Source organism: Linepithema humile, chromosome 2 (assembly GCF_040581485.1).
Source record: "Linepithema humile isolate Giens D197 chromosome 2, Lhum_UNIL_v1.0, whole genome shotgun sequence".
Classification (NCBI taxonomy): domain Eukaryota; kingdom Metazoa; phylum Arthropoda; class Insecta; order Hymenoptera; family Formicidae; genus Linepithema; species Linepithema humile.
In genome coordinates this window covers 3,513,561-3,536,309 of record NC_090129.1, presented here as the reverse complement: position 1 = coordinate 3,536,309, position 22,749 = coordinate 3,513,561, and the positions used below count along the sequence as shown (strand labels likewise).

At 38.1% G+C, this 22,749-nt stretch overlaps 1 protein-coding gene across 5 annotated transcripts in view; it reads left to right on the top strand.

Annotated features, from left to right (window-relative positions):
- The window catches only part of Rbfox1 (RNA-binding Fox protein 1), a 289,153-nt gene that overhangs the window by 11,276 nt on the left and 255,128 nt on the right, over window positions 1–22,749 (top strand). For all 5 annotated transcript variants that reach the window (XM_067350444.1, XM_067350445.1, XM_067350441.1 and 2 more), the window contains exon 2: window positions 20,121–20,175. The gene's annotated coding sequence lies outside the window, so the exon portion shown is untranslated. The remainder of the gene's footprint in view (window positions 1–20,120; window positions 20,176–22,749) is intronic.

The following is a 22,749-nucleotide window of genomic DNA, read 5'->3' as shown; positions in this document are numbered from 1 at the left end:
TGAATTAATGGCGGTGTTACATCTTGGCGCATTAGCGCGCATTAAAAACTACGGGCAGAAAATGTAGTCGTTTTGATAGATCACTTAGGATCGCGTGTAATCGCGATCAGCATGAGAGATTAATTTCTCGCGGCTTGCGTGTATTAGAGCGTGTATCGCTTCCGTTGAGAGCAATTTTTGTTGCATTGTTTATCGCACCGAACTATGCTAGACGAGAAATTTGCAGTGAAGTTTAATTAAAAATTTAATTTTCTATATTGTGATTACATGAATGAGAACCAATATTTTTATAATTCGATAAAATCAACATGAGCTTCTCAGTTTTGCCTCTGAAAATTCAGCGAACAATAAGGCGCAATAATGAGAAAAAAGATCGAGAAAATTCAAGAAGAAAATTAATCTTATCGCGATTTTCAGTACCGCAAGATTTGGTTCAGAATTCCACTCCTATTTACATAGGTTGTTTGGGTGTATTTGTGTAGCATTTGAGAACGCGACAGTGCTTGGAAGCAAAGACGATAGTTCTAACACGACGGGAAATTTAATTAAATCTAACGCGAAATGCGTACGTGAAGAGAGAACGTCATTATTCACATTTGTGAACCATTTCGTATCCTTAATTCTACAAGCGCTTTGTCACTGCCACAAACAAAATGCCAGAAACAACACACTATACATGGTGGCTATTAAAATTATTTTTTAATCTTGTTTTAGACATGCATATGTATATTTATCCCAGGATTTAGTGCCTTGATGCTAGTAATTAAAAGTAACTTTTTCAAGGAATTTAAAAAATTATTCTTTCTACCTCTTTGTTATTTGCAAAAACGTTAAAAAAATATTATGTGGAATTATTTTAAAAATATCATACGATTACAATGAGTTTGTCAAAAAAGCGTCATAAATCACAATGAAAAATTAAATATTAAATTTTGAGAAATGCGCATTTGAGCGAAAATCCAAAAAATTATACAAAAGCTGTACATTGTTAGAATATTTTATACATCAACTCTGCAAAGAATATATAATTTCGTAAGATTAACTCGAAATACACCCGTGTTATAATAATCGTGTAAAATATTCTATATGAACCTAACGAATCGTTGTATTCGTTAATAGAGCGGAAAATATTGACAATTGACCCCATCGACTTCGATGTACGCCGTCTAAATGGAAAGAGATGGAGATCTAAAAAGAGATGTGTTCGCGCTCGCGTTTGCTCGATGCGGCATTGCGCAGTTGCATATTGCGTCTTTTACGTTTACATAAATCCACAAAAACCGGATTTGTTTTTTTAAAGGATTTAAAAGCACGCGACGAGTTTTACGATTCGGTTTTATGCGCGCCGGTTTTACATTGTACACCGGCACAAATTCGCCCGATCACGCTACATTGTTTTTATTTTAACAACTGGATTCCGTGATAACTACAATATGATTAGTATTTCTGACGACATTTCTCGTGACCACATTAGCGTTCACTTTTATGTTTACTCTTTTTATTCAATTTAAATGTTTGTACTAGATTAATATAACCTTGGATTACTAATGTTTGTATTTTTTATAATCGACTCAAAATATTTGTTCTCGAGTAAAAGCTTTCTTATATTTAAAAAAATAAAATAAAGTTTACATAAAATTACATGTTGTTTTGATTAATTAAGATTAAATTTTTCTTACACAAATTTACAATAAGTATTTAAAATCGTTATCTTATATAAAAACACAGTAGTGATGACGTACACTAGAAGCGCACAGTAGTAATCTAGGCTTAATACTAAAGAGTAAGCTGAAAAACATTTTGTTTTTGAAATTTCAACGAGAAATTCAGATTTCTTTTGTAAGATTATCTCAATCAATTCGCAGCGAGCGCGAGGCGAAGCTGCGAGGCGAAGCTGAGGTCACGCAATGCAGGATTACGTGCGTTTCCCGAAACAAACGTCGCGGTAGTTTGACTCGTTAAACCTGCGCCTAATCTGGGTGCTCACGCGGCGAAACACTTTGCGGCGACTAATTCGCGGGGTGGCTTCCGCTATTGTTACTCATTGCGAGCCACCGTTAACAATGCACCTGTCCCTTCCGACGGGTCCTGTGTCGGTATACCGCGGTTAATGCTGATGCACGAGCTCGACGCGTTAACGACCGTTGGCCACCACCAAGTCGAAACTGTGGCGCGCAACCGCTCGTAAATTCGCCCGTGATATCGTCATACCGCGCCTGTAGTTTCGAAACGACAATGCGACGGAAGAGTTTGAGCGATTTTCTCTCTCTGTCTCTCTCTCTCGCACGCGCACGGTTGGAATACAAGTGAATGCAAGCTCGAACAAATTGTCGCGCGACCGATCGATCTTCTCGACCGAACACGTCCACGATTTCGCTCGTAATTCCAAATGTTCCTTTTCTATCTTTTCTTTAAAATTCTTTTTGAACGATTTATTATATAACAGAATTTGATACCATTTTTAATATATAATATGTAATATAATTTGATGTATCGAGTTGTATACACAATTATGATTATTTTTGATTTAGCTTGAAAATTGCCAATAGCGAAAATGGGAAGTATTTGCAGTGCTCTTTAATTCGTTATTTTACGCGTGCTTTACATTATGATTCAGCGAGCGAAATATACAGCAAATAAAACTTGTTGCAGCGAAGAGGGTAACGATACAAAATGAAAACCCCGAATGCACGTAGAGGAGCTCTTATATTTCATTCACTCACGTTGAAGGTTTTCCGTTATTTTGAAATAAATTCGTTTCACCCAGCGTTCATGAAGCTGATTGCGAACTGTATCGCTTTGCACAGCTTTTTTTCTCCGCATTTCCACTTAAAACGTAGATATTGAACGTTTTATTAGTTGATGTGAAAAGTTTATGTAAAAAGATAGCGCGGTGAAAATACACGTTAAACGATTCTCTAAACGAAAATTTTAGAAAGTCTTCGGAAAGGACTTTGAAGAATGAATAGAACCGGTTGAAGAGTGAAGAGAAAACGCGTGTGGCGATTTATACACTTGCGCGAACTTACGACCCCGACTTGTCATGGAACGACAATCAATTCCGCTTCTTGTGGAAGTAACTTTCTATCGCGTCCGTGTGTTTACAATATACCGCGCTGCCGGCCGGATAATGCATCCTGATGGCCGTGATTTCTTTCCGCGGACCGCAGGTATTTTACTTTAACGCTACCGTCGGCTCTATTCCTCCCCGGAGACTCGCGCGTATCCACGATTCTTTCTCGGAATCGACAGGTTGCGGAAAGCGGATTGTCGCATGTGGAACTTTCATTTGACAACTACTGAGTAAATCTCGCTTGAATATGCGATGTGACGAAATTGTATATTCATGTAACGAAGAGCGGTTAATGCCCGGTGGTTAGTGTTGAGTTTAATGATCAATATGCCGCGTTGAGATACGGGAAATACATTTTCGATGCAGCATTCGATTAAACGTTGCGTTTATTTGTCTTAAAACACGTTTAAAATGTACACTGCATTTATGGATGGTTTTACGGGAAAAAGCTGTAAAAGAACTCGATAACGGGGAGGATTAATATCGGAAATTTCTGCGAAAATTCTACGTAATCGCGCGATCTCTCGATCGTTTTTCCGAGAAGGGATGATAAATCACGGAGAGAAGACTCGAAAATCCCGATCACAGTGTCGTATAAAAAAGCGCATTAATACCCGTTTCCGTCGAAAGTTAAACCGTGAAACGCCATTACGCGACACGCGGTATGGATCAATCGCGTTTAAAATCAGATATTCCATTCACAGGTGCGCCATTCACAGGTACATTATACACAGCCATTCACTTCGTTTACGGAAACACTCGCGCCTGATAGGTCATTCACGCATTAAATAAACAGGCGCGGATATGGCACGCGCCTGTTTATGTGTACTATCGGCCTACCGTGAATAGGTGCATTGCTCCACGTATATATGTCGTCAAAGTATCTCAATTTAGACACGATTCGTCGCGTTGCTGATAATCCTCTCAGTTGTTGTTGTTATGTTTCATAGCGAAGCGAATTTAATTATTGCGCAATTGATCGCATCTGTTAAAGACTATAAATTAGAAATGTTTGTGTTGCACGATAATTATCTTTCCATCCTAAAATTATCGGATCAATATTGTTGTGATAATCCATTTGTGTGCTAAATACTTTTTAGAATATAAATATATATTTAGAAAAAAAATTAATTAATTATATGCTGCTAATACAATATATCTGACAAATATATATCGTGAAAAATTACATTATATTAAATTGTATTTTTGTTTCATGAATATGGAATGTTGGTCGGTAATGGATTTGATTACGCGTTGAATGACGTCATTTGATCGCGGTGTTTCGCGGTAATTGACGCCTCGACAGATTGATAACTTCATTCTTCGCTCGTTCAATTTACGATATTTTATTTTTCATTGTTACATTGAAGGGGGAAGTTTTCGTCGTAGCTGTTTTATTACTAAGAGAAATTACGGGGAACGAAATACATTCAGCTAAGTGTATCAGGAGAGAGTTGCATTCTAGTGCACGTAACAATGGCGAAAGTAAATAAAGCTCAGTTGAATTTCTGGCGAGAGGCACTGCACTGTACACAACGAACTTTTTGTTAACAGCTTTCGCGAAAAGTTTAGAGTCGCGTTCCGCGTACGCGAAATGTGTACTATGCGCCGGTTGTGGCTGTATACCGAAAATACGACGAACATTCGAAGTGCTACAGTTTATAATCTGGATAAACGTGAAACATTTCACAATTGTCTATTATAGATGTTATTTATTTTCTTTTATTAAAAAATCTCCATTTTTTTAACCGACTATATATGTTTTATATATTTTTCTATGTTTCACATCTTTTGGATATGATATATATAGGAACGTAACGATTGTTACAGATTGCAAAAATGAATAAAATACTAGATGAAACATTAGATTTTATCACATTTTATTTTTTAAAAGAATACTTTTAAAGCTACAAATGACATTGTAAAAAAATTATTATAAGATTGCAACTACTCTACATATATGTAACTTTATATATAGCTTATGTATATAATTTATAACTGCATATTTATATGCCGGTGATTAGGACAGTGAACTAACATAAATAAAAAATCTTCAAAAATTGATTTTATCACTTATTTTGTGTTGAAATCAAAACAAAGAGTATATGAATTATCCTCGTTTCTACTGACGCAGTTTAAAAAATTAAGTAATATTCGGTAATAACGAACCGTAAGTCAAATTAAGTTAAACCAAATGTTACTAGAGATTAACTTTTTAAACTGCATTGAAACGGGCATTAGTCCACTAATTTCACAATCACTGTTACATATATATATATAACTTTTTTAAAATAAATTTTTTTACAAAATACGTCTGTATAGCACACTGAGCGCCAAATACTATCAGAATTCTGGAAAGTCGTAATTACTATTAGCAGCGAGGAAATTCCTGAAAAGCGACTCTCTCTGTAGGACACAACCGTGTATGATTTAGGCCGCAGTCGAGTAATAGCCCGGTGGCAATTAATAAATCTCGTTGGTTATTAAAGCTCCATTCAATTAATTCCACTGACGGTGAGGGGAGACAGTTCGGTGGCGATGTACGCGATCGGCGAGATTGGTGGCCATCCGCTTGTCGTCGTTATATGGATAAGCGACGCGAAATTGCATGCGCATGATTTCATTCGTTTCACGTAAGTTTGCATACGCCGAAGGCCGCCGGGCGTATCCACCAGCACGTATCGGGTTCGCCGATATTAGGTAACTCCAACCACGGCGTGTAAATGCAAAACGAGTCCTGCGTCGTCAAGCAGAAGGTTTGACGCAGGTTTTTCTGACGTGGAACGCATGTACGAAAGGTTACTATCGGAAATACGATTAACTCTGTCAGTCACGTTTGCGTGTGGAAGTCTGTACACGCTTGAGAGACACTTTTGGATTTGATAAGAAGCAGTCCGCAAATCGAGATTACATCTGTGAGACAGTGACATACTTTGCAGTAAAAAATTTTAATTCGAAATATTTGATAATTTTAAGCTCGTATTAATGCATTCGAGATTCAAGATTGCGGATTGGAAATTATTGGCTTGCTCGAATTCTAATCTCCAATTCGCAATTTCAATCTCTAACGCATAATCTGATACGAGCTCCACGTTTGTAATATTGTTCAGTTGTTTTTTTGTATGCAGATATTTGCGGGATAGAAATTTGTTGTATAATATTAGAGAAGCAAATAGGGCTGAATATTTCTAGTTGAGATTTTTTTATTTATGACCGGCAATTTTGACGCTCGTACATAGAAGCCATTCATTCGTCTCGATTAACGGGAAGCGTTTTGCGTTCGATTGATCGTTGTGTAACGATCGAAATTGCCGTTGCGCGCATTTATTTTCCGCGATACATCGACCGTGCTCTATTGTGTTGCGCGATCACGTGAAACGGAATTAATCGCGATGCAACGTTATCGCACGCGAGTTTTTCCGCTATTGCGCCTTGCGGGCGTCGCGTCGGTGCACGTCGAAAGTATAATAGGGGTGGAGATACAGAGCGAAGAATAAGGGAGAACCGTATTTTATAGTCACACACAAGGCCCGGCGATAAAAGAAGCGAGCGCGAGGCGGAGAATATTGGTGAATAAGTTAGTAAATGTGCGGATATTTTTTTTTGCGAGTGAACATGAAAGAAACAGAAAGATCAAGGTAGTGCGCAACGCGCGTAGTAATGAAGTAAGCATTTCCTTAAAATTGTTACGCAAAAGTCGAGGGTAAAAATTTTTCCTTTATATCAAAGTTGGAAGAACTTCATCTTTTCGAAACTCTTTATCCTATCTAAACTGAAAGAAAATTATGTATTCTTATTGTATAACTGTGATACATGTTCTTTTTTGCGAAAAACTGGGAAAAGTAAAGAAATTTTATTTCATTTTTTAACTTTTGTTAAATAAATATAGTATTTAAAAAGAATTGATTGCAAACAAAACATATATCATCAGTCTTAGAAAAATCGAGAAAAATAAAGTTATAAAAATAATAAATGCATAAACTTATACGTTTCGTTAGTTTTCTAGCTATATTAATTATTATATATTTATATTGCATAGCATGATGATTTTATTTGCTTATTTTCGATGATTCATCATTTATTATTATATATCGCCCGCAAATGTAATATTATCGAATATAAAAGACTTATTTGACCGATTCTGTGTCATTATTCCGTCGCGCGGCCCTCCCGTGAACTGTGCGCTCAAGGATCATCGTCAACAAGAAGATCATTAAATAACAACCGAAAGAGAGCCCGATGGGCGATCGTTAATCTCGATAGATCACGTCGAACGCGTCGATGCCGATGAATCATCCCCGGGGCATGGTCGGGGCAATCCATCATCGGTAGCGTAGTAACGAACTGGGTTAATAATGGTGTAACCGTCGCCGGATGAGTGCGTGAAAGCAGCAGCGAGAGGCGAGGAGTCGTCCTGTGTGCGCGGACCATTAGCGAATTGAACGCAATATGCAATTATATCCCTTTTGCAACGTTGTTGGGCAAAGTTGTCGTTTCCGCTGTCTCCATTCGCGTTTGTCGATTTTCCGCGTGTACTCCCCGGTGGCGTTGCGGCGCGGAAACATCCGGTGATACTCGGAAAAAAAGAAGAAGAAAGAAAAACAACGATGACGCAGCGGGACCGACAGGGGTCGCTTTTATTAAGAACGGAAAAGTCATTTCGCCGGATAGCCGTTCTTTGCGCCCGATATTTCTCAAAGACACTTCTCGAGATGAGATACATACGTCTCGAATGTTTTCCGTGGAGAATTCGTGGGGAATCCGTGGAAATATGGTGACCGAAATTTTGCGTGTCACATCCTGTTGCACTCGCCGGCGTATTGATTCTGACGCGAAACTGTTTTCGGACGGATAGCGTTACGGCAATTGATCGCAATTCTACGCAGTTTCTCGTCGAATTGGCATTTTTAATTTTAGCAGATCGGCGAAATTAAGTTACGCCGTTTTGACGTCACGTTTACAAAATAAACGCTTGATTTATGGCAAGAAGGGGATTTATAAGCGCACGTAGCCGCTGGCGCGCGGAGATAGTTAACAATTAACCGTCTCGGAATGAAATATCGTACGAAAGCAAAAACGCGGAGACGATAATGAACTCGTATCGGCGACGCCGCGTTTTCCGATGTAACGACTCTGGAAACTGATGTTCGTGTCGTGTTAACAAGCAATAAATAGATAATTTATTATCGGTTGCGCGTCGCGCGCGCGAATTCTGTTGAGGTACAATAGTTAGTCGTGTGTTATATATTCGGTTGACATATTGGAGAGAATTCAGGGCAGTTACCCTCTTGCGCGGGACAAAACTATGTTAATGCACCGAGGGCTTGCTCGCGTGTTTATCGTGTGTGTCGTATTGCCCGTGGCAGATTGCGCACAATGCAGTTAGGATGCATATGTGAGTTACATTGGCCTCGGCGTGTTTAATAGCGAATTTTGATGAAAACGCACTTGTAAAGCATGGCGAAATGTAATAACAATGGTGTAAAAGATATTGAATCCTTTCACCGTCAATTGCTTTTTTCTTGTTTTTTTGCGGAGTTGTTTTGAAATTCGTTGTTTAAACAATTGCACACGTATTTTGCTATTGAAAACGTTGAGAAATGAGATATGCGCGATTAAAAATTTTTATCACATATACGTATGGATTAAAATTGATTTTTAGTTAACTAAAGCATGAATGCTGAGCGATTAAAGTCGACTTAAAGTTGTTACTCCCGTTGTATGTAGAGAGAAATAGAATATATGAAGAAATTATTGAAAATAAATCTACAAATGTTAATGTGCTGTAATTTCTATAAATTTTAATCAGATTCTGTTGCTATGACGCAAGAATAATAATGAATACTTGTAAAAAATACATACGCTTTTATACGAAGCTGATTGACGTAAGAAACGTTAAGCATATTTTGAAATTTCTAAAATAGAGAAACACATAAAAAAATTAATACTCTTTTCGGTAAGAGACTTCCAAAAATCTTAAAATATAAGACATATATATTAATAATATATGACATATGTCTATCTTTCGATTATTAAATTGGGTTTTCTGGAGTCACAGCGATAAAATCCGATTTATAGAAATTACGTATAGCACATTAAACATTTTGTACATTTATTTTCAGTAATTTCTTTATATATTTTACTTTTTTACATACACAATCTTAAGCAGTGAAAAAATTAATAATATTCACAAAGCATTTTCAAATACGCTTAAGAAAATATTCTTTTTAATAAACATCTTTTAAATAAATGCATCCTTAATCAATTTTGCGAGTGTGAGCGCGGGATTTAATAATTCAGCTACATTTTAATAATCTTGATCTTCCTGTAAGACTTTCATTAATATGCAAATTTCATTAATATACAGGATTTTCGACGTGACGGCGTAATAAACTTATATTAACCGAGACTTAATTAAAGTTAAATTCGCTTGCGTTCGAATAAGAAACAACGTTGATGCGAGATCTTACGTTATGCCATTTATATAGCGGTTCCTCGATTTTTTTATTGTATTTTATTATATCGCTTTCCTCTCTATTGTACGTGGAGATCGATCAATACAGCCGCTGTGCTTTCATTTCCAAACCGAGATGTTGTTTGTCTAAATATTTGAGCGGTATGTTTTAAACAAACGTAGATGTTTCACGCTGATTTTAAGCTGGAACCACCGTATTCGACCGTGCACTCGATAATGTTTGGAAATATAAAATCTCATGAAAAAAAAAGAGATTTAAAAAAAACATGAAAAAAACCCTGACGCGATGAACAACGCGCTCGTTCGAATGCGGAATATTTTAATCACGAGTTGAAAAATTAAAAAACACGCTCCCGCGAGAATACGGAACTAACGAGTCGCGAATGTCGAACTCCGAACGAGTGTATAGTTGAGATACTGTTAGCGTAGTTGAATTATCGATTTATCCCTAATTAGAAATACTAATAATAATTATAAAGACTCCGATAAAATATTTTCAGTGAATGCGTTAATACGTGTAATACTTTTCTAACATTATAACAAGTTTTATTACATTTGATTTAAAGGAATGAATCGAATAGAAGAGAACAGTATGAATGAACCAACACAAAACACAAGCGCGGTAAATAATGACGCATAATTTAAAAATAAATGTTTACAAACGCTTCCGTTTATAATGAAGTCAAACGTTCGCTCTCTTTTTCTTTCCCTCTAATTTACAAAATTATTTGACTTTTTCGTTCTTCGTTACATAAATCAGCTAGCTATTGATTGTGCCGTTATTGTATCACGATTCAGTTTCTGATTCGTGATCGCCAGCCGGGCTCAGTGCGATTGTTTAGTATCATGGAGAACTGGTATTTGCTCAGCCCCGCCGGGCAAAACTGTGTTAACGCGCCGTATTCGCTGCCGTATTAGCCGCGCATATTACCCACAATGCAGTTAGAATCTATGCGTTCAGCGACCACAATGGGTCAGTGACGGTACGTACGTGCCCCGAGACCAGTCGGGGAAACGGGCAATTACCGCCCCGGCTGCGCGAGAGGGGGACTGCTGGAATTTATGGGTCGATCTCCCTTAAGCAACCTTTCCAGCACGCGCGATTCACCCCCCCCCCCCCCCCGGAATTTCCCGAAAGACGAAGAGATTCCTTGCTCTTATAGGGTTGCAAAACGCGTGCGCACAAAGGCATCTTCTTTATTATGCTCGGCGGATTTATTTTTTGCATATTTTATTTGATACTTGGAAATTCTACATAAATCAACTTGTATCGAGAATTAACTTGCATCGAGATTGCTTTTTGATTTTGTAAGTAATTTTTGAAAAATTTTATTGCTCTTTAAACTTAACAAAGTTCTTTCCTTTTCCAAAGTAAAAATTGTGGAAATTTTTGAGCAATTGCAAAATATAAAAATAATTCTGTTTTACATCGTATAATTTTTGCATTTATATGTAATTCAGATATAAATGTAAGCAATTCTCGGTCTTTAAAATAAATGAGAGTCCTCCAAATAAACTCTCTACGCAATTCAGTTATTCAATATCAAGTTATTTAATATCAAGTGCGCGCGGAAGCCATTTTGGTGAAACCTTTTAAAGAGATCCTGCCGACGCGATGGCAAGCGGCGGTTGTCTGGAAAACTGCAGTTTTCGCTGTACTCAGACTCATCGCGGCAAGACAGATGCAATCACAAAGTTTCGCGAGGATTCTCTTTTTTTTTCACTCCGCTATCCAACATTGCGCCGCAACTTGTATAAATTTGTTTTTGCTTTTTTGCGAGTGCCGTTCCGCGCAGACATTTTACACATTTTCGTCGTACGTGCATTCGTCGCTGACCTGAATGCACGTTCGACCTGGATACACGATGCAGTCTCACTCGAATGCTCGAGAAAGCAGCGAGTTGCGATTCTCGGGATTATGACGATACTATCGCGAATGCCGATGCGCAATATCCTCTCCTCGCGTGCGCATTAAGATTTTGCGCCGGAGATCGTACACGGAATTCGCTTTGTGACCGTATTTCATGAGTTGCAATCTGTTACTAATTATGATGCATAGATGGGAAATGTATATCTCTGGTAGAACGTTGTTAAAATCGATATTTTAGTTGAGAAGTGTTTATTCGCACATAACACGATATTATATTATTATTATTATTACGTAAAATAATTTTGTTATATTTATAAAAAATAATTGCGAAAATAATAACAATTTTTTACTTTTATTATACAAAGCAGTTGCATTTTATAATTAAAATGTCATTTTGCTTAAATATTTGCTCAATCAATAAAGCTTAAGTGTAATTTTAACTTTCAGACGCAAACGCGCGCGATCGGTTTGATTGATTTGTCAATGTTTATCGAGAATTGTCACGTTGTGTCACGCGGGCAGAAAAAGCAATTCAATTTACGATTAATTATTTACCGGGCCATTTGTCGTAAGCTCGATCGTCTTCGATCCGACATAGCAATTCCATTTGGGTCTATAAACTTTCGCGAATGTTTGACGGCTTGCGGCCTGGCACTCACTTGCGGCTTTCTTACTTCGGTTCGTGGATCAATCGTATCGGCCATCTTGCTCCGCACTTGCGACCCTCGCTTTGTCCCGCTTGACCCTAGGATGAACCCTTGGAGATTGGCTTCGTTAAGGAAAGACATGATGTTCTATGATGTCCTGCATCGCGCGGACATACACATGCACACACATACGTATGAACACACTGTGTACTTGATTAAAGCGTCTTGTGTGTGCGACGTGTAACGCGCATACGCGTATATCCCAGTCGTGCATTAATCCGTATTTCTCTCCCTTTCCCCTGCTCCTCTCTCTCTCTCTCTTTCTTTCTCTCTCACTTTTTCGTGCGCATTAGGCCGGTGTATTGTCGATGAGATAAGCTAAGCGTCGCGAGACGTCACGGACGGCTTAAGTCGATGGATGGTATTTATCAGAAGAAAGACCGTTGATTACGCGAAAATTACTTTCTATAAGCCGATGATCTATAAACAATTATTTAAAAAACAATATTTACATTTGATATCTTGCAAAATAATTTACGAATGTAGAAGTTAATATTATAATTGAACGCTGTCATATGCAAGAGTTGTATGAGCTGTAAAAAAAAATTAAAAATAGACTTTCGAGGCCGCTTTTAGCATCACAAAGATAATTTGCTATAATTATACAAGATTCAATCTGTTTAGCTGATTGATTTTTTCAAACACTATTATTATATTAACAATGTTTTAATACAAAGTACAAATCGCAGTTTCACTTTAATATTAGGATCTTGCGCAGGATCTTTAGCAGTAATTTCGACGAGAAAAAAAACAAGAATGCGGAAATTGACTTGTATCTTCAGAATCGCAATATTGCGTGATACACGAGAGCTTGAAAAGAACTTGAGCGAGGATAGTTGGATGACTAGATCGTTTGGTATAGATCACTTTGAAGATACAGATCTCTTAAACGGGGACACATGTCCCTCCGGGAACTTTGTAGAAAGCTGTTCGTGATGTAGTGTCTCGTAATTGGAAAGGCGAGTGACGATTTTTCCTCTAGACACCGATACGTTTGCCGTTCTTTCTCGCTCGCCATCTCGACACCGAAACTTGCTCTCGTCGACGCTGCTGCGCGACGACAGATCGTCTGCAATATTGCGAACGCTGCAGTCGAAATATCGCTATGCGGGATTCAATCGATCAGTTTTATATCGCCATTGAGATTTTATAGGCGGAGAAAGGCGAACCCTTTCGAACGGAATACGGTTCGCGTTCATAAAATTCTTTTAATCTTCGCAAAAAAATTGCCCGATTCTTATTTATGAGGATTTCCAAAAGTATAATTTATGTGATTCTTATGAGATACATTCGTATATTAGGTATTTAAATCGATATATGAATTCGTGGGCTGCGAAGTATTGTAGATTCATGTGTCACCCGATGTAAACGGATATTTTTAGAATGCAATTAAAGCGAAACATTTTGATATGAGTAATTGTTTTCGGTAGATAGCATGTTTATAATTCATGTCATTTGTGATGGATGAAACTGTTATTAAGTATATTGATGCATCTACTTGGTCTCAGCTGGTTTCGTATTACGAGAAAAATTGTGCGACATAAGGTATGCTGAAGTTCACGGATATTTAAGGAATGCAATATATAATGAAGTTTAAGTGATAAAATTTAACGCGTTAAGAAATCGACGTTATTACTCGAAGATATTGATTTAAAACAGTTTTTCCACGGCCTTAATAAAAAAAACTAACTAAACTCCGTTCGTTAATATTGAGAAATGAAAAGTTTTACGCCAAATTACAGCAAGGCGCTCTGAAATTGTTTTTTAATTCGTTACTACTTTTTAATGAAAGACTTAACAGTCTTTACTTATTAAGAGCTGAATAATTATCTGAAATCGATGAAAAGAAATGTCAAATGCATTTAGCGATATTAATTATGTAGTGTGTCCGGTAACATTTTCATGAACAGCGCTTGAAATATATGTGAAGACGTGCGATTCGACTAACTCCATTTGGGAATTGATTGCGTAATAATTATGTATCTATCAATGGATTCTCTGCGTTAAACCTAAGCGGATTTCCGATTGATTATCGATCATCTGAACGTAATACCCCAGCGGAAGGAGGGTTAGGTGAAGTCAAGTACCGTATTATGTTCTCTCATACTCCTCTTTTAGCTTCTTCTCTCTTCTCTCCCCCTCCCCTTTACTATCGTTCCCTTCTTCTTGGCTCTCTTTTTGTTGTCCCGTGATTACAAACTCCGGTTCCACCTTGCTGTCAGCGCCCTTACAAGCACTTTGCTCGGCTGTTCCACGAGAGAGGAGAGGCTTTCGTAATAAGTGCAGATTGAACAGACTTTGCCCGACCTCGGAAGTTTTCTCTCTCTCTCGGAGCAGCCACTCGAGATCGCTTTGATTCGTTTCTTTTTTTTCTTTTGTGAAAAAACTTAGATTTCCGATACATCTCCTTGTTTACAGCATCTAGCTTGCTGTTTATCCGTTTAACTGGAGCAATTGTCGTCGAGTCTATGATATTAGCATAATAATTTTCAATAAAAATATTGATTAATATTTTGTTAAATTATTAGCGATATTTGTGATAGTTTTAAGTGAATTCTGTGATATATTTAACTGTTGGCATTGTTCTAAGTATTGTTTTCTAAATAGTTTGTTCAAAATAATTTAAAAAGTAAAGTGTTGAACACGTTTTTCAACGTCTGTTGATTAAAATTGCTACATTTCGCTAATTTCTTTCCCTTTCTTTCCATGATAATATATATTAAAAAAATTTTATTAGAATTAACACAAGTGAAGATGTTGGAATGTTACGTCAGGTTTCCAAGTTTGAAAGTAATATGGACGTTCCCCGGATTGACCATCTTTTCCGCTTTATCGGCTCCTGCTCGTTGCGAAACTGCTCCGAAGTCTTATCTCGCAGTGGTAGGCAGGTCAATACGATCGTTCAACGAAAGTCCGGAATGGCGGGATGAGCCTCGCGAATGGAAGATGGAACGCGAACTCCTCTTGACGCGCAACTTTTTCATCCTGCAGCGAGGATCCTTTTGAAAGCAGTTAGGGGGGTGAACTCGACTCGGCTTTTCTTGTCGATAGTTCGCGTACCGTAATTCTTGGACGCTCCTACATCACGGAACTTACGACAGATACATAGATGGATCCGTATGTCTGAGTGCACTTCGCCGTACGCCGTACGCTGCGTCGAAAAATCGATATTGTCCGTGGTCGGGCGGAAAAGTCACTTCTTTTTTATTTATTGTAGATTCGATGTAAATCGGAGGAGCTATCGATGTATAGTGCCCGGTTAGTTGAACGATTTATCACTTGGATACGCATATTAACATTTTGATAGCATCTTTAGATGTATGTGTGTAGGTGAGTTATAAAGTATCCGCAAAGTCATTACTGCGAGATAAATATTTATAATAAAAATTCCAACAGTAGCCCATTTTTCTGCACAATCATCATTTTTTAAAATACTCTTTTCAGCAATTTAGTAATACGCGTGAAGTTAGCCCCCCAATATTAGAAACAATTAAGTTATTTTACATGATTCGATTGCACATTGTTTGCACATAATTGCACTTCTTTTATTTTCGTTTGCACACCTCTAGTAAAAAAGTTATTAAAAAAAGAATTTGGGGGGCGAATTTCACATTAGTGCCTCATTTTTTACAAAAATGGTTTTCAATCAACCTAATCGATAGATTTTCGTTTGCACATTTACATACAATTTGAATTTTACTGAATAGTTTCTCCATTTTCTGAGAAAGAAAAATAATTTTCCTAGAAATTGTTAGAAAATTACCCAGTTATTCATCTCCAGCTCATTATTAGAAAAATCTCTTATCACATTTTCCACACAATCGAAATGTTCTCAGATTTTTCAATATTCTGGATGGCGTCATGCCTGGGATTGTGTAAAATCTAGACGTCTTGAATGCTTCCTTAAGATGACGAGTAAGATTTTTTCCTTATCGATAAACTTAAAGCTGAACATAATTGTGTATTTTCCAACCAAAAGATTTTTTTCTTTTGAGAGATGGTAAAGCTTTCGAACCGTTGAAAGAAGCGCGTTGAAAAGTATTGATTATGGAAAATATTATGGAAGAATTGCTTATTGAAATTTGATTTAAAAAATTAATTTGATTTGAAAAGGTTACTGAAATTTTCAAAATAAATATTTATTTTTTAATTATGATTGTGTGGAAACTTTTTAGTTGGTTCGTACAGTTTTCAGATGACACTGTTTGATATATTCATGTCGTAACACGACACGAATGCATTAGCTCGCGCTATCGTTCGTCGAACCGGCGATTCTTTGGCGCGTCCCTCGGGCGAGATTCATTTCCATTAAAAAGGGGGACGAGCGCGCGCGCCGTCTCTTCTCGCTCGCTATCGCAGATATTAATGGTGTGTAAGATAATGAGATTTTCGTCGTAATAATTGACACGTGGCGCGAGCAGGGCCGACGAACTTGGAAATTAAATTTCTCCGGCGATCCGGAAAGGGCTGCCGCAATCGAGCGCGCGCCGCACCGATGCGAGTGATAAGGGCTGGGCGCATGTCCTCGCGGCACTTACGTTATTACGGTGAAATCGGTTTTAGCAGTTCCACCGTAATCGGCTTATCATTTGCCTTAATTTTCCGCTGGTTAGAAAGTTAGCGCAGCAATAAACGAAGGCAGCACGTGAATATGCGTTAATGCGTTAATGCGAACATAGATTTAACTGTTTAATTCTTTGCGACTCTAATCTCGACGAATAAATCAATATTTTGTTGTTAACGAAATGTAACAATCAATTCTTGTTACCTGAGAAATTTTATAAGAATTAAAAAAATATAATTTATACTGATTGCTATCACACACTGCTTCAATTGTTCGAAAAACTTTGGGGCATTGCTGTAAAGCGCTATGTCGAATCTGTCTCGACATATAATCGTAAAAAATTAATTTGAAAATAGATATAAAAAGGTCAGTAGTTTTATTAATATTGCTATAATATTAACAAAAAAGCCGAAAGCGAGTTGCTAATAAAATTAAGGGATTACTTTTATTAATAAAAGATGGCAATCTTTAGCGCAATTATTTATGGCGGTCGAGAAACGTGCTGATAATCGTAATCAAAGTTTTATATAATCTCATTAGAAGGCAAACGAAATTACGCGACAATATTTTAAGACGACATTGGTATCTCAATTATTCGGTGTCGCGTATATCTTTTTATGCGAACTCTTTACGAGTTTCTTTTATGCGCGATTAACACTACGAGCAGCTCCGCGCGATTTTTATGTCCACGCCCGCTTCTTATTCCGTGCCGAGTGACGTAAATCCGGTGTCGACTTGGTCGAATTGAATCGCCCGTAGACATGTCGTCAGACATTTCGACGAGTTCTTCTTGCACGCTGCTATATGGTCCGGCTTTATCGCTGACGTTTCCTCGGCTGTCGTCGCGTCACCGACCAATGAAAGTGCATTTTAATGATTATGGGTCCCCATTAGTAGGAAAAGAGGGAGAGAGAGAGAGTGCAGACGTAGAAAAATCTTCCGACTCGGCATCGCAGAGTGGATCGAACAAAAGATTCCTTGCTCGGAAATTTATTGCTCGCGTACTGCGACCGATGCTCGCTGGCCGACGAGAGGAATTCTCTCGCAGGTTCGATAAAACGACGCCGTCTCACGCTGACGGCGATAATCGAACTGCAGCTGCACCGATGGTAATTAGCTGTCAGAATGTAGACTCCGTGAGTTAATGAGGTTTCTCTTGATATTGAATCGTTATAATATAATGTACGTTGCGTTTATCTGGCAAAGTATGAGGAATGATCCGGAAACAGGCATCCGCTGTTAGAAACGGGAGACGGCAAACGATTTATTTTTTTGCTGCTATAAAACTTTGATTGCGATGTTACGTAACTGTCTGACATTATAATGCACTTGTCTAGAAAAATTAAACTTTTTATATGTCACTTGTAAATAATAATGCTTCATCATTTTGTTTAAAATGCGTCCCGTGATTAGCTCATCATAATTTAGCAAAATATGAATTTAGCAAAGTAGAAATGTATTTTGTAAAATATAAAAACATGTTTTTACAAAGAAATTTAAATGAAAAATGTTATTTCTCTCTCTCTCTCTCTCTCTCTCTCTCTCTCCCAATAAAAAATTTATTCTTCTTTCTGTTCGAACTGAAAGTGAATAATAACTGAACAAACTGGAAATAAATAATAAATTTTATTTTACGCAAGTGCTTCTCTTTCGACCGCGTTTTGCTTCGTTTTTTAGTTTAACTATGCAGGGCAGCCGTGAATAAGCATCGTCTACTTCACAGGACGGCCGCGTAAGACGTGTAATGGCTTGTAAGCTAGACCGTGTAATAGATCCTTAAAACAAAGTACCTTCTTTCCCGCTCGTGTTAACCGGTTTGCGCGCGTGTACAGGCAAGAGAAAATAGACCCTTTGGGTTCTTCCTCACGTAACTCTCCGGGGTGAGATTAGTCGAACTCTCATGAATTGGTTCAATTTCCTGCTCGGAACATATCGATAAAATAGGTCGCCAATTTTCAGCTATATGTTGCGCAACTCGTTCATTTCTTCGCTCCGTGACGCTGCTGGCAATTTTTCAAGTTTCACGTCGCTCTGCAAAAACGTTTATACCAAACATTTGCTTGAGTTATAATGTTAGCGTATTCTTAATGAGATGTAAACTCACGTGGAAATTTTCACCGCGCAGCTTTCATCGATTTTTATAATTGTTTTCTTACTTGCACTAGCAAAACAATTACGCGTGATCATAGATAATTCTATCTGATCCCATTTCATATGAGAGAAATATGCAGAGTAAAAGTTGTAATTACTTGCTTATTATCTATGATTTCAGCTTATACAAGATTATCAAGTTTTAATTAAGCACCTTTTATGTAATTAAAAAGGTAATGGAATTGTAATAATTTCGCACCATTAAATTATTCTATGTAAATTGAAATGAAAAAAAAAAAAAGATTAAAATAATTGATTTATATTTTGCGTAACAAATTTTACTGAATATTTGTTCCAATTGCATATACACATATGTGTCATGATAAGAGCATACGTATTGAATATAGATATTTGTAGAACGCGAAGCTGAGAAGATTCTACTTTGCTGCATGTCGCTGCGTCATTTTTTCGACGAGTTATAACGTTTTGAAAATTCGGCGAACACGCGTGTGCATTAGTGAGGTGCGTGAGGTGTTGCGCAACTATGAAAGATTCTACGATCAGCTGGTCAGTCGAGCAGTAGTAAGTCGCCGACCTATATAGAACGTGTATTGTCATCGCATTGTCGATTAACTTCGACTTGCTTCGCCCTACGTCGAGATCACTCGGGATCGCGCGGGATGTAGTCGACGCGTGATCGATAGTCGTGGTTGAAAGGCAAGTTTTATCTGGAGCTGAGACCACTTTTGACAAGCACAACTATTTATCACCGGTGAGTGATTCGTGAGATTGTCGCTTAATTACAAAAACAAGATTAATTCTTTCGATACAGCGGAATAAAAACGCGAAGCAATCGCTACCGGGCGACGCGTCTAATTATAGGTTAGGATAGCATAGCATATACTCGCTTGATTTGGCGTGAGACACGACAGTTTCTTTTGATACAACGGCTTCGCAGTTGTAACAAACGTTTTTCAGACATCGTATATATGCGCGAACAACAGGCGGTCATCATTACTTTGCGTGTACAGTCGCAATTACTATGGATAATCTTTCTGTTTCGCGTTACTTATTCGTTCGAGAATGTATCGCGCAAGTAATCGCATGTCGGGAGAATCGAGTGCATTGTCGGTCAAGGTTGATAAGGGTAAGTTAAGATAATTAGGTATTTGACATTTTTCGCTCGTCTATATCGCTGATTGTGAGTAGAATTGTTTCATGGTTGCAATGATCGAAATTGTTTGTCGAATCGTATATTAAAAGTACGCGCTTGAAATTGCGCTTGCGAAATTCGAGTATGTCGCATGAATAAATCGTACTAATTGACGTTTTTGTTGCAGGTTTGTTTGAAACAACGGCAGAGCCAACGGATTGTAGCGGCGGGACATCGGGCTGGTGAGTGAATTTTCTGTTATATCATGTGTGAATTTTGATGCGGCGCTATAAGAGCGCGAAATAATTGCTAGTAACTAAATTCACATCGTGTGTCCTTTACGGCCGAAAGAATATACACGCGAGGTATATTAGGACGATGTGTATATGTTCACACGATTCTGTATGCTTATATTGCCGCAATGAGCGTTATTTAAGTGGCGTGTTTATACGCTCTAGAGTCCAAGCGATTGCTTCTTGAATATGCCATTTTGCATCCAAGGTATGTTGTATGCATGATGTTAGCATATTTCTTGCGAGAGATAAGACTTTTTATCGTGCTTTTTCCATCGATTTTTATTATTGTTTTCTTACTTGAAATAACAAAATTGCATGTGATCAAAGATAATTCTGTTTGATCTCAGTGCATGTGAAAAATAAGTTGAGTAATTGCTTATTTATTATTTATCTGAAATTAAGTCAAAAATTATATATAAAATTATTAGTTTTTGATTAAACGTAAAATGCAATGAAATTTTAATAACTTCTTGCACTTAATTTCACATCACAAGCTGTAAAAACGATTTCAACTGAAATATTTTTATTCCTAGTTTTATCTTTTAAATTATTATTATCAAATATCAAAAATAATTGTTCAGTAAATCGTGGTATATCGCTCTCAGTATATCCGACTCAGAAAATCTTGACATAATACGTTACGCGATAACAATCGTTGCAAACGAGAAGCGACGGATAAGATCAACACGAATCTCTGCAAGGGTCACGAAGCGGCCGAGGGGCCGGGCGGGGTGGGTTTATCCTGAATTTAACATTCACGTGAGCTCTGCCACGACGGTCCGACGTTGACGTAGCGGCGCATCCACGAGTCCGTCCTTAATACGGCAGCAACCTCGCTCATCTTTAATAACGGCGTTCTACGCGAACGCAAATCCCGACGAAAGATCTACTTTTCCGGGCAAGTGATTGCGCCAAAAGCGCGTGCTCGCGCGGTGCTTCGGACGCGGACGCGAAGAGCTACTCGTAAATCTTTCTCTCTGGCGGAGATCTGAGATATCATTCAGGGCTGGTTCATGCACTCACCGCCGAAGAGTCGGACGGATATGTACGGTTTACGTGAGAGAAAACTGTCCGGAAAGGGCCGTACGGCCCTGCTCGATGGTCTGTCGGTCTGTCGTGCGCGCGATGCATAATACTTGCGTTCGGCGATGTCTGAGAATACAGAGAACGCCTCTATTCCCTCTCGACAGAGGCGGCCTTTGTGCATTCCCTTAACTTGCGCTCTCTCCCGCGTTCTCATGTTTCTTCGGATCGACTACCGTTCGTCGACTTTTCTCTCCCGCATTGTACTTCGTACGTGGCTAAGCGTGCCTCGCATAAACCCCGCGACTCCGCCACCAACCATTGACTCGATAAAAACAGTCCGACGTGCTGCTATCGGTCAAGAAACTCGTCGATATCCAGTGATTTATCCGCCGCGATTCCTCCCGCCAATCCGCGATTCTTCGCCCTTTATCCAGTCGGTTGGAATTTATGAAGATACGTGGGTGGCTTCCTTAAAATATTACATTGAGATTTATTCGACGCTTAGCGGTTCGATTTCTTTTCAATTCTGTTTTTATATTGATTAATAAGTGATTTTGTTTCAAGTGTATCTCGATTAGTTACAAATTATTGCATTTATTATATTTTTTAAATCATGCGTTTTTTGCAACATTGAACAACGTTTGCTCGTTATTGCCCGAAACTGTTTCTAACAAACAAATTAACTGTTTTTTGAAATAAAAACAATTTAAAAAAAAAATTTTTTTTATGTAGTTTGAGGGTTTGCTAGGTTTACTGGGTTTACTTGCTCGACATTAAAATCGCTATCAAATCGCATTTACATGCACTAATTCCGATTATTCAGAGCTGTTTTTTTTTCCATGCGCGTGCATTGAAAATCAGACGATAAGCTTATTCGCGCTAATTGAAAGAACCACGGTTCGTGTGGGCGTATTTTTCCGAGCGCAATGCAGATAAGCGTTCGTTAATTCGGACAAAGAGCCAGCGTTGTTAACGATACGCGGGTTTTGCAGATGGAGGAATTTAATATGCGAGGGGGATGCGTGCGCGCGGCGGACGTTTCCGTGAGTTGTTTTATCCGCCCACATGTAACGCCGGCGCATGAATTTTGCAGCGACGCAATTATTTTTGCTCGCTTCCAAATTGCTGTCGATCTGTCTGAACGTACGTGTACAGCAAAAATATTTTCCGAAAATAGCGACAATGCAATTGTCTCTGTCGAATTTTTTCGCGTTTTGCGATATAAACGGTTTATATCCCTTATCAACAAACGGATAGCGATTTCGGCGGTATCGCTCGCGAAATATATTTGTTAATCGTATAAATGTCAAAATACTCGGTTCTGATTAGGCAGGTGTACCAATTTATACCGATCAATTCGGCGAATCTTCGCTATTTCCCTTGATGATTCCGGCAACTCGATTAATTGCACAAAGTGAAATGTCCATCACGATTGCTATTGACATTTGTAGTCTGTCAAATCGAGTTGCGTCTATTCAATTGATTTGGAAATTA